The 15,496-nt window shown below is 40.1% G+C and overlaps 1 protein-coding gene across 2 annotated transcripts in view; it reads left to right on the top strand.

Moving 5' to 3' along the window:
* The window catches only part of LOC106653195 (carcinine transporter-like), a 48,173-nt gene that overhangs the window by 26,767 nt on the left and 5,910 nt on the right, over positions 1-15,496 (top strand). The window contains exon 1 of one of the 2 annotated variants that reach the window (XM_014372532.2): positions 12,684-13,255. The exons of the other annotated variant lie outside the window; for it this stretch is intronic. The gene's annotated coding sequence lies outside the window, so the exon portion shown is untranslated. Of the gene's footprint in view, positions 1-12,683; positions 13,256-15,496 lie in introns of those variants that run through there. 2 annotated transcript variants of the gene reach the window in all.

The following is a 15,496-nucleotide window of genomic DNA, read 5'->3' as shown; positions in this document are numbered from 1 at the left end:
AAAGTGCTCGGTAGGGCCAAGCTGACGAATAGGCCCTCCGCCAATCTGAAAGCTTTCAGCAGTCGACACTTTATATGTCTTCCGCTTAGTAGAAATCAAGATTGACATCGCGATGCACTTGGCCGCGTTGAACTGCAGACCATATTTGGAAGCCTCGTCCCCGGCGGTTCGCAACATTTCTTTCATACCCAATATTGACGAGCTAAAAAGCACGATATCGTCTGCGTACGCCAGTGCGTCGATCTTGTGCTCACCCAGATGGTATCCTACCGAAGAAGGCAGGGAAGTCAGAACCCGATCAACCACGAGAGAAAACAGGAGTGACGATAAAGGGTCGCCTTGACGAACACCTCTTGTCACCCTGATGGGTTCCGACTTCGAACGCTTAATGGTGAGCACAGTAGAGCTGCTCCTATATGTATCCTCGATATACCGGACGAAAGCAGATGGTAAGCCTAACCTTTTGAGTGTCGATGTTATCGCATGATGACTGACGCTGTCGAAGGCTTTTGCAACGTCGAGCGAAACGACGTGCAGTTCCTTCAACGATGACTTTGCGTCGCGGAGAATTGTGCTAAGCACAGTGATATTCTCCGCGCAGCCATCATGCATGCCTCTCTGCCGCTCGTCCACAAGATTTGCCCGCATAAGACGCGAAGCAAAGACCTTGTGTAAATGACGAACGACAACAGAGGAGACACTAATGGGACGGAACTCTGATGGTAGCGAGCTGCCGTCTTTCTTAGGTATAAATATCGTCCGGCTCAAGAGGCGGTCTGATGGGAAACCGCCAAGCGCGAGGATAACGTTCAGGAACAATGCTCTAAGAGAGATCGGAACAGAACGCCACTGACGCGACGTAATGCTGTCAGGACCGGGTGCAGATGACAAAGGCACCTCGCAGGCTAGGAGTTCACGCATCGATACAGGGTCCGCTATCCACTGGAGGTCCCTATTCTCGACGGCTGTGACACCGTCAAGCTCCTTCGAAGGAGTAGTGAGAATTGGCTCCCAAAAAGAAACCATCTCCTCCATCGAAGGGAACACCGACCTAATAGGGCCATCCAGGACTAATTTCGCGGCTGCTGACATTTTACTGCCAAACAGCTCCTGCATCTTTGCGTACTCTCTTCGCCTCTTTCTCCACCCGTCAGAAGCCCTTCGCTTCGAGATCTTCTTCCTCTGTCGCCGGCTATAACACCGACGACGAGGATAAGGCGTAGTAGAGGAAGGGAAGACCTGTACACGAAGGTTGCCGAGATTACGCATGCGACAAGTGCGAAAAGAAATTTGGACGTAAATCACATTTGCTTTTGCACCAGAAGATAGTACATGAAGGTTGCAAAGATTTTTCATGCGAGTATTGCGAAAAAAAATTCGGAAATAAATATAATTTGCTGGTGCACATATCAACAGTCCACTCGAGTAGCAGAAATTTTACATGTGACAAATGCGAAGAGAAATTTGGACACAAATCGACTTTGCTATTGCACCTAAAGACAGTACATGAAGGTCGGAAAGGTTATTCATGCGACAAGTGTGAGAAGAACTTCGGACAAAAATCAAATTTGCTGACCCATTTAAAGGTACATGATGGTCGCAAAGATTACTTATGCGACAAGTGCGAAAAGAAATTTGCAATACAAAGTAATTTGATTAGACACCAAAATGTAATCCACGAAGGTCGTAAAGACTACGTATGCGAAAGATGCAAAATGAAATTTGGACAAAAATCACATTTGTTCTCTCACCAAAAGAGAATACACGAAGGCCAAAAAAATTACGTGAGCGACAAGTGCTAGAAGAAATTTCGACTCGAACATACTTTGCTTGTCCATAAGCAGTTCATAAAATTCACTGAAACTATCTATAATCTAAAAAATGTTCAGTTTTTTAAGATCACGTACGTCATAAGTGCAATAAAATTTTGGCTTACGAGAGCAATTATATTCTCCGGCATTCAATTAGTCCGTAAAGGGGAAGTTTCTGCACAAATGTGAAAAAAGTACAAAACAAGAATCAATTTGACCGATTATAAACGAGTTATTTACGGAAAGCGTGAAGCTTTCGGATTTCGAAAAAAAACATTCCTAGCAATAAATTTTATCAAAGGAATATTTGCAAATCTCATATTTTCTACGACTTCATCAAGACTCAAACTTACCTAAAAATATGTGGTGAATTCTAGAAGCAAATACTAAAATAAATTAAATCTCCGAATATTTTAAATTAATTTTACAGTTTTATGAGCTAATTTTGATTCAATTAGATGATTTGAATGTATAATAATCATATTTATGACGATAATACCTTTTTTATAATGGTTTGCTTTGCATTTAACACTATTTATTTTTCAATTAAAATGCTGAATATCTCAATGGTGGAAAGCAAAGGTGAACAAGCCTGTGGCTCAAAATTTTATATTGTTCACATGAATTTCTGAATCTTATTGCGATCATGCGTTTTGAATAGGTCCTCAGAGAATAACATGTGTTGTGTGCATTTCATCAGTGAAATAATGAAAAGCGCTAATTTTTTTTCTGAAAATTGTAAATGTGTATAGAATTATATAAATGTTTTTCTGAAATTGAATAAAAATTGTGCCAGCATGATTATGTCTTACCTAAACCTCGTGCTATCTACTATATCATTACACCTTTGTTCAATGACACGGTGGTGTTTTATTTTTTAACCAGACGACTGACAATTAGAATTTTCCGTGCATTTTTTGTCAATTTCGTTTGTATAGATCATCGTGCAACGATCAGTTAAGTATTCTTTTATACGTCTTGTTTGAAGCTATGAATAGGGCAAGCATATAATTGGTTGATGGATTTTAGATAAATCTCACGTAAAGATACGCCTGTAGGAACGAAGGACAAGAAATATAAATATTCTTAACAGTGTGGAGCTTTATTATTTGAGATTAGCTCGTCTCGGAGGTTGCCGCTGAACTGAACTGAACGATTAATTAGTTTTATCGCCTGGCGACGATAAAACAATAGGTGAACATTTTTAGCAGTTCAATTACTTAATTATACATGTAAGACTGCGGTGAAGTGAGTCGCCACACGCCACCCTGAATCGATTAAACATGCATTAGTGGAAGATTTTGCCGACAGACTGATAATTTCTGCCAAGAGAGACTTGGTTGGTAATAATAATACGTTTCCACTGAAAATCTAAATAGGAACTCATTTTATAATTTCATTTAAACCAAAAGATGTTTTCTTCTTCTTCAAAATTATTAAAAGCTCTCGTAATTGTTTTCGAATCGCGTAAGCGACAAATGAAGGGGGCGGCACTTTTTATAATTCACCACTGGGTTGCAAATAAGACTACAAGAGAGAATGAGAGAGATCGAAAGTCACATAGGCTTGTATATGAAATAATTTGTATCGGAGGACGTTGCAGTAGCAGCAACTGCACATCAATACGTCGATGTGATCGGATGCTGCAATGCATGCTTCACGGTGTACATAATATAAGAAAGCGAAGATGAGAAACGTTTGATTGCCGAACATTTAATTAATCGCTAATCCAACACCGTGTGTGCAGTCACATGCAGAACAAATTACGGCCCGATCTCATTCGAGTACCATCATTGCAAGACACGCGACTCGATGTCCGTTTGTATTGTTGAAAAAGTTGTTTATATTATCATAGGTGTGTGCGACAGACGAAGAGCAAGAGAAATGAGGAAAATGTTTCATATTTATATACGCGAACTGGATCGATCTGGTAAAAGATAAATTTATACATATCGTACACACCGCAGGCATATTAACCGATACCGACTGCACGATTATTAGCTATGATTCATTTAAGCACATTTATAGAAATATCATATGAGGATGAAGATTAATGCGGCGCGATCGCCGAGGATAATATGGCCGATTGGACTTTGACAGAGAGTTTGACATTTCTCGCCGCGCGCGAACCATTTATCAATATAGGCTCGCCGTCGTTTAATTGAGAGAATTAATTCGTGCATAACTGGTCGGTCGAAGAATCATTTAACGAAATCTGCTCGTAGATGGAAAAATTTTTGTGACCAATGCTTTCTGAGCGTGAGACTTATAAATATATATTTTTGTAAGTGTTGAGTGTCTCCGTGGATGTCATAAAATTTACTATTTCATATGTTCTAACCTTCGAGAATCCCCGCATTATAATTCGATTCTCTTAACCATAATCGTGCAAGCATATAATTAAAATTATCCAGTTATCTGTTATGTAATTTACCGGGTAATGAATTTTTGTACGATTTATTAAATTTTAATTGTAAATGAGAAAAAAAATTTACTATAGCCGAATATTTCAGTATTATACGAGTTGATGAGGACGACTATTATCGCGCGATCATCATCTTTCAATGACGCGACGCCTCGGCACGCGTCGCTCATTTCAGTTTATAAGTTCATCGTCGAGTAGGTGGATATTATAAGTAGTGCACTCGCGCGCACAACATTATATATGCGTATGCAACTACAGCATCTGCTGCCGCGTCAAGCAATGACGTTAATGATGATGATGATCTATATATGTAGAAACGAGGAGTACAGAGGCATTAACGCTATGGGCGCACTAAACTGTTGCGTACATAATATATAGTTATATCTCATAATGCACATAAGGAAGTGTGCAGTCGCGCGTACAGACGCACGTGCCAATGTTTTCCCTAACCATTATAATGATCCTATTTGACTTATTACTTATACGAGGCGCACAGGCGTGTAACCAGAGAGGAGTCGAAGTTCTGCCTCGACGCCGCTTCCCAATCTAATATCCGATCGTTCTGTACCGCTCCGATTAGCTCTCGCATATTATATCGTGGGCACTTTAATTCGAATTATTGTGTAACGATTATGCATTCATTACGCGTGATTGTTCTGAAATTCATTTTTTCTCTCTTCTAACCGATGTGATACAGTTTCGACTTTAAATCGCGTATCGGCGTGTACCCACGCCGAGATCAATTAAAAATCAATTAGTGCGAATCACTTCTAGCCAGCGATACAGCATTATTTAAAACCAATAAATGAACTATAAAAATTAATAATCTCGATCTTTCTTCCCTCGCGCTGCGCTCGCTCGTCCGGGCACATAAATTGTAATCGGTTTTATTGCGCTCATTGCGTAAGGTTTATTAAAACTCGCGGCTGGGCGATAATAATTAGACTATACAAGCAAAGATGCCTGAGACGAATATCATAGGTTAGAGTTTTCAATTTCGTGAAAATTATTTTTCACGCACTTGACACAATTTTTCAATATTTTTTTTCTCGAAAAACATTGCAAAATTGCACTGACAGGAAAACCTTGAAATAATGCAGATTTTATGTTAAGTCAGACGTTAAAATTAAAGTCACTAATGAACTTCATTCAGAGTAATTGTATGTGAAATCTTCATTCAAAATTAACGTATTAGTAATGGGTTTTATTTACCTTGGTAAAAATGCATTTGGAATTTACAATAAAAAATAATTATGAACACTGATTTTTATTGAGAAGAAATGTTTTAATTCTCATTTACTTTTGTGCTAATTTTTCAAAAAAGTTATGACAGTTCCATAAAAATTAAAATCAGCCTCCATCGCTAGATGGCGAGTATCATTATCTTCAAATCTGCAAGTGGCTAAGTGAAAATAATTGTATAAATTGAGACACAGTTATGAAAAAAGTGTCAGTTCTATAACATTTGTATCACCCTTTCAGAATCCGGGCTCAAATTCAAGTTTTGATTCTTAGATTAAAAGTTTTCTCTGCCTTCTTAAAAACATCAAAATAAAGGTTCCCATGGAGCCTTTTAGAGAAACATCTAGTAAAAGTAAAACTAGTTTGAAAATTGGAATTTAGGCTAAGATACGGAACTCCTTAATGGGTGTACATCAATGTTGGAAATAAATGGGCCATAGTTAGATTTGTTTCTAAATCTAAACATTTAAGAGAATAAAAAAACTCTTACATTTTTACATTAATTTTGTAGTAAATATTTTCAACAATGTATTAGTAATTGCAACCGTTCTTATTCGGCATTAATAACTTCATCAAATTATTCATACCATGCGAAGGATGAAAAAAAGAACAGATCTGAATGTACAAAGATTGCTCAGTCATTGTACCGTATAAGATTATTTTTAGCCTCTCGCGGGTTTAAAACAATTAAAGTGTAATTTTAATTGTGTGACATCGATCGACGTTTCAAAACAAAAATTTCGTATTCTTTTTTTTTTTTTTTAACAAGACACGCGTCGAAAACAGCGGCGTGAAAATGCAAACCAAGTGTTGAACGAGGCAATTCTTCATGTTCGATAACAAAAGTCGCAGCTAAGGCAATTTACTGGGAAATATTGTTCCGCAGTATACTACACGCCTCAGGTGTTCTCGCGTGGGTGTGTACGTGTTTTTATGTACGATTGATGAGTCCTATCAATTGTTCAGCTGATGAAACTAATTTTGATGTTTTCTCCGCACACTTGTGTTCGGCGTACGACGTATCAGAGCTTCCGTAAAATATAACGAGAAAAACAAAAGTAAATGACGCGTCCGATGCCGCACGATCAGTTTTGACGCGATGTACGATATGGGCCAGAGTGTAACCGCTTACGTATGGGTATATAAACAAATTACGCAATTGTTAACGTACGTATTGCCGTGACATGCATTTACACTCTCGCCGATACGAAAAAGAAAAAAAAAGGAAAAATGTCTCGAGCGTCGCTCTTTTTTGGGCGCGAAGAATTAAAAGCGCCAAGCGCGAGGTCGTTGCAGCTATTTCAAAGAAAAAAGTCCTTCCTCTTTTTTTTCTCTCTCCATCGTTTGTGCAGTACTGTAGCATCCCACTCGTGCACACATACTGCGCTCGAAGCATATGCACGCGCGCGTACAGCAGCAGCAGCAGCCGCAGCGTCTTTCTTATCTTCCGACACACTCTTTATGTATATAGCAGATGCAGCCAATTCTCTTTTGCGAGCATCAGCAGTAGTAGCAGCAACGGCGGCAGCGACGATTAAGGTCTGCTCGATGTGCAGTATAGACGTCTTTTATGTTCGGCCTTGTCGAGACGAAAATCGACCGAGCGCCCGCCCGCACGCGTATATAGTCGTACACATGTATACAGTCTCGATGGAAAGCACGAATACACGAGTTATATGCGATATACAATATAGTGTGTGTGTACTTTTTAGGAGCTGGTATTTTTTTTTTTTCATTTTTAGTCGAAGCGTGATAAAGGGATACGTAAATTTAAAGTAAGATGCCTATGATGTCATACGCGAATAAAAGTATATGTAAAAAAAAGTAAGTAATAATAAACTGGAGGCGCAGCGCACTCAGCTGTGGCGACGATTCGACTGCACGATATATATTTGAAATTATTCGCGATCTTCCCATCTCTAAATACTCGTATACGTATCGGCGATTCGTCCGTACTCGCACATGTGGTTGTTATAATATATATATACGCACTCAATTAAACGACATTCTGAATTAATTTATGTCTTTGTATCTCAACCTCCTTGATTTTTCGTCGCTAGCGTCTCTGCGAACTTTCTAGTATACGCGAATAAAAGAAAAATATAAAAAAAATAAATAAAAAATTCTGGAAAAAGAAGGAAGATATATTGCGCGCGGGAAAAAAATCATCGACCTTCTCTCGACGCAGTGATTTCGAAGACCCCCTCTGTCTTACATAGTCTCGCAATATTTACCGCATATGATACACGTATAGACGCATACATACACACGGCATGCTGCACATGTACTCGCGAGCGGGCGCGTTTCACGCTCTGTTTATACGTTGTAGTATATGATGTATATCTTTTACCGCTGTGCAAATGATACGAAGAGAAATTTTCGCATGAATAGACTTTGCGCTGCTTTGGGATCCGAAACACGACGAGAGCTTATATTATATATACACCGCATGTATATCACTAGTGCACAGCTTTCATGCATACAAACACACGCTTATATTGGTCGGTCATCGTGTCAGATTTTAGACCAGTACACATGAGTTACACAAGTTCAAGGCAAAATGCCTATAATCGCGCGAAAAAAAGCTCCCGCGACCAAAACCGAGACTAGCGGCATATCTCTGCCTCGCTTTCTGTTTCGGTAAGTCGGCGCGCGATAAGACGCACAGATGTTTAGCCGCGTGGAAGGTCTCGAAATATCGATCAACGATTCACGCGTGCACATTTGCATTTCAACACGTGTGCCTGGGATTATATTTGACAATGCGACATTTATTGAATGAAAAAAGGAATGAAGGTGAATGTACAACCGGATAGCAAACTTTGTGCCTTTATACGCTATTCTTTACAGCATCCTTGTGAAAAGGAAAGGATGATACGAGTGTACGTATAATATAAAGCGCGCCCACACCAGCTTCACTCGCACAGCCATAACACGAGGCGGCCTTTCGCTGCGAGATGGTCACGCTCAAGGTCACGGATCTGTGGCTGCTGACCGTTACACCTTACATACGTATATGCGCTTTAAATGTGTATAACCAGTGCGTTCGAGTAAAATCTGCTTCTGCTCCTATACGCGAAAAGCTGCAGACGCAGCAGTAGCCGTAGTCCTTCGTAGATGTATCGTTATGGAGGCGAAATCAGTAATCGCGATCGTTTCAAGATAGTCTTTCGATTTGCAGTGCAGTTAGTGTTGTTGCGTTCTCAATTTTTGTGCCTACTATTTTATTCTTGTGTGTTTAATTCGTGTTACCTCCTTTACGACGGGATTATTAATAGTTATAATGTGCAATTGTGAACTCGAGATAATTCGGTGCAACCGTAAGTAATAATCGCTAATAATGGATAAACCGCCTAGTAAGCATTAATAATTTTTTCCCGCACTCGTCTAACAGGGGAGATTCCCAAAGCTGTCAAAAAGTACAAATGTAGAAATCATTAATCATGGATAATTTTTCGTTGCTCTAAGACATCTCCAAGACAAATAAACAAGCTAAAAGTAGAATTATATAAAAATAGATTCAAGAGCTATGATCAGCATATTAATAATGCACAATCGTGCAAAATAAAACGCCCATGGGGTGTGTGTGTGCGAGTACAACACACAAACTTATCGCATCGCGCAAGTATATAGTATACAGCCGATTGTGTGCGATCGCTCGGCGCAGTCTTATCTCCACGAGATTATAATAGTGAATCACGCGAATATGTGTGCATGTGGGCGTATTATGTATATCGCGCAGAATACACAGACAATGACATTGCTGGTTTCATTGAAATTTCCCGAAGACTCCTCGAAGCCGCGGCGATGATCGTTTACACAAGTGCACAACGACGACGCCGACGACAACGATGATGTTACGAGCCTTCACGATTTTCGAGTTCGTCTATACGTGGCTGAAGTGATGGTACTCCGTCCGATTTTACTATCACCTTTTTTTGCGTTTTAAATATTTCGAATGCATCGCTTATTAAAAAAAACCTTGATATATCATTATTCTTATCACGATCGCGAAAAAGAAAGAGAGAGAGTGAGAGCAAACCTCGAGTACGTCCAACCGCGTGTCCGGCGTTTGTTATTGTTTGCTATTTGATTTCCGTAAATATAAATAATTATATAAACTCGCCGGAGAAAGTACAACCGTGTCGGCTTGCGATATAGTATACAGATCCCGATCTTGCCATAGAGGTCAAGACTCTAGTAGAGCTAGCTCTGCTCATCCACGTTTTTTAAACCTCTCGATTTATCGGTGTGTGTACAAACACTACCACGGCACGTGGGAATTATCCAAAGACAAATATTTAAAAGTCGTGCTTTTATCGTTCACGATAGTCATGAGGTGGTTATTGATGTGCGTGTATCGATACTTATAAACATTCAACAGTGACACGGCACAAAATCAACCCGTTGACAGTTGTATTACACATAATATATTTTGTTTTCCTCGCAAAGTTCGGCGTTTCATCATCTTCTATTTTTTCACACTCTTCTCGCCCGCGAATTGTTTGCCCGTGCCATTGAAAAGAAGAATGGTAATTTTGATCGATCAAAAGAAAAAAAAAATTGATAAGGCCGCAATTTCTTCCGCGATTTTGAGAAACAATTATACAATCGGATCGTCGAACTGTCGCGCGCGAGCTTAGCTCGGCAGCTCAGCGATGTAATACTCGGTATAACTCGTTGAGTGCTGTGCAGTGCGCGTCGCGCGCGCTCCTTGTGTATTTTAGGATCAGATGATGTTTGTACGCAAATTGACATGCACACGCGCTTCCGAGATTTATGATTGTTAAGGAGAAAAAAAAGTTTGATTTCAATTCAAGGTGTAGTTGAGAAAATACCTCTCGACACGAGGCAAATAGAATAGGCTCACTCCTGTTGCCGAGGGATTTTTTTCGTCTCTTTCACGTTAAGATCTTTATCTCGTCTACATTAAATTGGCCTTTGATTGTTTTCTTCCCGAAAATATGACTTATATCTGATCGCTGCATGATCGAAATGCACACGCATCGACATCAAGGTTGAGTTAATATGTTTCTCCCAAAGCGCGTCACATCCACGCGCATTTTCTAAATGCAAGGAATGGTTTTTTTTTGCTCTAACGCTCCAATCCAAAGTCAGTAAAATAACCTGTCAATCTAAGCCCAATAAAATCTCATTGTGTCGAAGGCACACACTCATTTTCATTGAGGCCGATATATAGACAGCAACAGCAGCAGCGCGCGAAACAATATAACGTTATGACCGCAGATATATAGATTTTATTTTATCCGCGATATAGCTTCGGTATAGATGACGTAAAAAACCAAAAGTCGTATCCGCCGTAAAATTGACGAGAAGATATTTAACGATGAAATAAGGATTATCCGTAAATACAATAGTGTATAAAAAAAAAAAACAACATATTACTTGATAACAGACGTAATAACGACTCTCGATTTTTATACTATATCATACTTGTTATATTTTTATGTAATTGCTCTTGGCGCGTTAAATGTGCCCGCACGTAACTTATAATAATTCAATCATTTTTTTGCTCTCCTCTTATATTTCTTAAAACACAATTACGTGAGATGAGCGACTACTTGTAGTCCGTCGCGGTAACCGATCGTCGATGACGCGCATAATCGTCCAATACCTCACATCTAACAGTTCGAGGCTCCCGCGCGTGAGCGTGAGCGCACAAAATCAACGTAAGAGATACAAAATCCTGTATAAAATAGATAATTAATTACATGCGCGTTATCCTGGTGCATTAGCAGCTGCAGTAGTAACGCGTCAGCGTGTACAAAAACTACGTCACGCTACGCGATTCGACCGTAATACACGTCTCTGACGTTTTAAGCAGTCCGGTAATATATATATGTACGAGGAAAATCGACTGCAACAACGGTCGTTTACCTAAATACCGTGTATGAAAACACGATTGATTGAGGAATATGTAAAAGTACAGATAAGTTTTGACTGAAATCCACGCTGCTGGTATCGAAGGAAAAAACAAAGAGTTGAAAAAAATGCGTGTCACCGCGCCGCGCGTGTATGCATTATATTATATTGCGAGCAATAAGGCAACTTTTTTTCTGTGGGCGACTCGCAAGCGCGCGCACATCGATTAAAATGATAAAAATGCAGCTTGGTATAATCCGTGACTCTCGCGAGCGTCGTACGTAAGTACCTGCAGCGCCAGTGCAATCTCATCGTGGGAATTTATTGTCCCTGCGTATAAACATTGTATATGCGTGGCGATCTCTATGTGCGCGGGTTTCGCGCCTGTATAGTAAAATAGCTGTATAACACAGCCATATATTGTTTGTAATATGTAACAAGATGCTGAGGTCGCTCGTACTGCACGTTGACATTTATACAGGATTGAATATTATAAAAACCGGAACTGCTGGAACGCACACAACACACCTTCCGCACGTTACACGATGTATTTGTACAATAAATAATTAAACTTTTTTACTTCGTTGGAGCTCTAAAGCCCCACGTTGTAACGATGATATTAAAAAAAGTAAAAAAAAAAATTACGCGCTAGAACTGGAGATTCAGGTCAATCGAGTCCTCGCGCGTAGTATTCACTTTCTCGAAAATACGCTACATTTATAAATAAATAATATGCATTCAATATAGATCGCGCTAAAAGAGTCTTATCGATAGGCAAATATAGATCGTCGTTATAGTACGCGCGCAGACGTCGGAGCAAACAGCCCAACGAATGTATCATCCCTGGGATTCGCAACTATAGAGCCGCAGCGGCGCGTATAACCAACTTTATACTATAATCAGATCACAGAATCGCTTCCTTATCGTTTCTCGGGGCAATAGCAACAAAAAAAACCTTCGTTATACACATCGCTCGCGAATCGTTTCGCGCGCGGATTTATGTATGCTATTGTAATATTACATATTATATAGTCCCATTCCCGAGTCATCAACACTTTATTCGCGCGCCGCGAGCTTGTGTTTATGTGCGCGAGCTTCGAAGTAAGTGTGTGCGTGTGCAAACGTTGTACAATACACACAGGTATACAACAATTATAAGCGCGAGAAATGGCTCGTGTATATAAGAAGAAGATGTTGAGCGCGAGCGTTTGAGTGAGTGAGTGATTGGGGAGGGGGACTTGGTTTGCTGCCGCCTGCCACTGATAGTCAATCAGTCATCAAAGTGTGTGCTGAAGACAGAGAGAGAGAGGCTATACAAGCATGGCTGTTTGGCGCTTGTAAGCTTCATATAAAGTCCCACCGCAGGCATCATCGCTCTCAGATCTCAGTCACAAAGTTTCGCGACTTCTTGCGCTCTCTCTCTCTCTCTATCTCTATATCTCTCTATCTTTCTCTCTCGCGTACATCAAGTATATCTTACAACGCGTGTACGGGGATACATACGCGCATTATGTAGTGTGTGTGTGATAGTTTTATTTTTGGTCGCTTTTTGATTTTGGCCCCGCTCGTAATTATATACACACACACGTACATTAACGCGTTTACAGTAGCTGCTACATAGGTAGCTCGTACACGTGCACGTGCGACACGATCTCGGCAGCTCTCAGTTACGATCGACTCGCGTGTCGAGAAACACGAGTGCGTTAAGTGGTGATCAGTGGACGATCTCGGGATACATATCGGACTCCGTTATGTGGGCTTTGGGTCCTAGGAGACGAAATTTGTGAACAAAAAGGGGATAAAAATTAACGGGACTTCTTGCCCACGCTTGTGAATAGATATAATTTATACACTAACGTAACGTAAGAGGAGCACAAAGGGACTTTAATTAGTCGTAAGTATTTTCTATATGTCATCCGTGTTACTAATTGTATGAATGTTCGAGATAGACGCATACGCACACGCACGTGCGTTTTGTGTTGAAATAGTCGCGCTGCGACAGGTGCTGACAGCCGACATTGACGAATTTAGCCGTCTGTCGCGTGTGCGGCAGCAGCAGCAGCATAAAGCACAAAGCAGGAAGAAAAAGTTTCGAGTCGCGATCGGCAATCATCAGGCATCACATAGATCTCGCGTATAGGTAGTAATTGACCGAGATTAAGAGAACAGGGAAACTCGATCCAATGCAACAATCGATGATAATTAATCGGATCGCGGGCGCAGCGATTGATACATATACACATATGCACACTGTGTGCACACACAGTCAATCGTGGAGCCTTCAATAAGTTCGATAATTTGTTTTTACTTTATAACGAGATCGTCTGGATTAGAGTTAATCAGTTTATATTTTTATACTCTCGCTGCAGCTGCATGTCGGTCAGAGTCACTCTCTTAATCATACACTCGTGTTGCAAATAGCTTTTGATCGAGTTGAGTTGCATTATATAGTCCCACGAAGAAGAGCGAGCTAGTGCACCTTTTTTTGCCGCTTTTCATTATTCAAATCTATCCGCGCTGCCGCTAGGCCACTGCTGCATTTTTGCCGAACAAAACGAAATTTTTTTCACTGCAGCCGCGCGCTCTGTGTGTGAGCTGATTTCGCGCGCAAATCACAAAGTATCCATGACTAATGCATGTCTCGTTAGTCACTATATTGGACAAAAAAACTTAGAGAGAGAGAGAGAAAAAACGACGTTGGACATTATTCATACGACACCTTACAATTATATTCACTGAGCGTGAAAAAAAAATGAACTCGATTTGGATGCGAGCATATCATTTACATGGCAAGCTCGTCGAGAAATAATCGCGATACATATAAACACACTCTGCACATGGACGAACTCTCCGATTTTAATTGCAGCCGCGCGATCTGCGATGGACGATCTTCGCAAATCGATATGATCCGATCGTTTGATTGTTTTTTTAATCAACTGCCATTTTACAATTAATATAGTATTTTCTAACGAGCATTGCATTTTTTGTACAACAATAACATCCTCTCTCTCTCGCGATGTGATATTAATCTGGAATTTCCTGGTTGACTTGGCTCGGAGTTATCTTCGCTATTTTTACCTTCGATCTATAATGAAAAAAAAGAGGAAAAACACAATTGGCACCGAAATCTCGATCGAAAGCTTCGCGCGGAGCATATTGTTATGGAAAATTTTCTCATATTTAATATCCAAAAGTCGCAGTGGTCTACTGTTCTGTATTGTCGCCGCTGCCATAATCGCCCCCGGATAGAAAATAATGATGAGCAGTCGTCGATAATGTATAACAGGCTTTAGCCGATTATCACACGCTTAAAATTTCCCAGAGCTCGATCGAAAAATCGTCTGAATAATTTGACAGTCGATCATTATCTTCTGTATGCGTTCACGTTTTCAACTCGTGTCAATACACGTATATCGATGGTATTTACATAGTCTACGCGTGGCGAGGCCTGTCTAATTAAGCCAAAAAATCCATCAACATTCGCGCGCGCTACAAGGGGCATATTTCACATACCCAGACTCGTCGTTTATTCGTCGTTCTCTATTTTTTTTTTTTCATTTTTTTCTTATTTCTCACTCTATGTTTTATGATCGGGTTTAAACTGGTTCTCGCCTTGAATTATTTATTTATGTGATTTCTTTTTTCGCTCCTCTTTTTTACATTGTGTATTGGGTGTTTACGCCGCATACGCAACGTTGCATTATTGATTACAGAGATAATCTACAGACACAAACATCTGTATAAATATGAATTATATATATAGTTTATAACGAGTGTCAAGTATTCGGAATTTATCCTGTATGCCACGACATCGTCATCGTAATCGTGATTTATTTTAAACGATCTCAAAGTCCTCGGCGTCCTCGGCTAGGCCGTAAAGTATCTCTAATTGGAAAAAAAGAAGCACCAAAGTGTCTCGCAATACCCATTGTTGCAATTCGATGCGATAAGACTCTTCGGCTCGCGTAGTCGATTTAAATTTCGTTGCTTGCTCTACACGCGAGGTAATCAAATATGACAACTTGGCGAGATTCTTTATCCGTCCATATGTGGAATATTTTTTTTTCCAAGATTCCATCGTCACGTGATACGGCCTCGGACGGAACTCGCAAAATTTTGCGATCGAACAATCGAA

The sequence above is a fragment of the Trichogramma pretiosum genome, unplaced genomic scaffold (assembly GCF_000599845.2).
Source record: "Trichogramma pretiosum strain Unisexual culture from Peru unplaced genomic scaffold, Tpre_2.0 scaffold30, whole genome shotgun sequence".
NCBI classification, from domain to species: domain Eukaryota; kingdom Metazoa; phylum Arthropoda; class Insecta; order Hymenoptera; family Trichogrammatidae; genus Trichogramma; species Trichogramma pretiosum.
The sequence above is the reverse complement of the archived record's forward strand: the minus strand, read 5'-3'. Positions and strand labels throughout refer to the sequence as shown.